Source organism: Aphanomyces invadans, assembly GCF_000520115.1.
Source record: "Aphanomyces invadans strain NJM9701 unplaced genomic scaffold supercont1.293, whole genome shotgun sequence".
In the NCBI taxonomy this organism is placed as follows: Eukaryota; Oomycota; class Saprolegniomycetes; order Saprolegniales; family Verrucalvaceae; genus Aphanomyces; species Aphanomyces invadans.
In genome coordinates, this window is record NW_008580438.1 from 9726 (window position 1) to 10705 (window position 980).

The 980-nt window shown below is 50.3% G+C and overlaps 1 non-coding gene across 1 annotated transcript; it reads right to left on the minus strand.

Annotated features, from left to right (window-relative positions):
- Positions 1-558: 558 nt before the first annotated feature.
- On the minus strand, positions 559-630 carry H310_15280. Its single transcript has one exon. It is a non-coding gene; the product is annotated as a tRNA-Gly (tRNA).
- Positions 631-980: the final 350 nt, after the last annotated feature.

A 980-nucleotide genomic window follows, 5' to 3' on the forward strand; every position in this document is an offset into this window, starting at 1 on the left:
CGACATTGCCATCGCCCAATCCAATTGTGTGAAAATATTTCATCCAATCATTGCACTACCTGTTGTCGGTCGTCCAATCCCCTGGTCAAAATTTGTCGGTTAGATGTCGGATGCCACTAACATGTCAAATTGTGGAACGCAAATCCTGATTGGTGGAAAAGGCGACGGTTTGGAGACATCGGATTGGCTTAGGTCCTTACTAGTAGGGCTAGTAGCAGAAATCGAGTAAGTGCGGGTAGCGGGGTGGCTCTCCTTGAAGTGGGGGCTACTGGCTAACTGTAATTCAGTTTGCATCGTGAATCGGACCAAGCGAGTGGTTTTCCTGTAGCTTCGACGGATGTCGAAGGTGCGGGGTGAGGAACAGTACGCATCCTTCACACACCTGTGCACGACTTCGCCCACCGCAACGTCGAAAAGAACGCGACGCTTGAAAAGAACATGCGAACGGGGCTACATCAGCCCAACATTGTACATCACAAGCACATCATCCGGCCCACGGAAGACAAGCCGAATCGGTGTAACGCCAAGCTGACCCAGATGGCAATATGGTAAAAAGGATGCGCCGTCGGGGAATTGAACCCCGACCTTCTCCTTGGAAGGGAGAAATCCTAACCATTAGACTAACGGCGCAGTCTTCATTTTCCCAGAAAGTACCAAGTCAAGCTAAAATGATGTCTACCCCCGCCTCTACAGCCGCATCCGGCTGTAGAGGCGGGGGTAGACATACTGCTCGCTACCGGCTGTACTTCCAGTCGGAAGGATCTCCATCGTACTTTGTCTGTGGTGGTCGACTTATCGATGAGGTTATCTTCCTTGGCAATAGCTATTGCATTTTTTGGAAAGGGTGGTTTAGCCACAAAAAAGGATTCCAGCGGATCGACTTGGACATTAGAGAGATTCTGCAAACGTCCGTTCCCGCTCCCGTTCCGCTCCCAAAGCCATTTTTCTGACATGTTGGGCGCGAACAGAATTCAAAATCT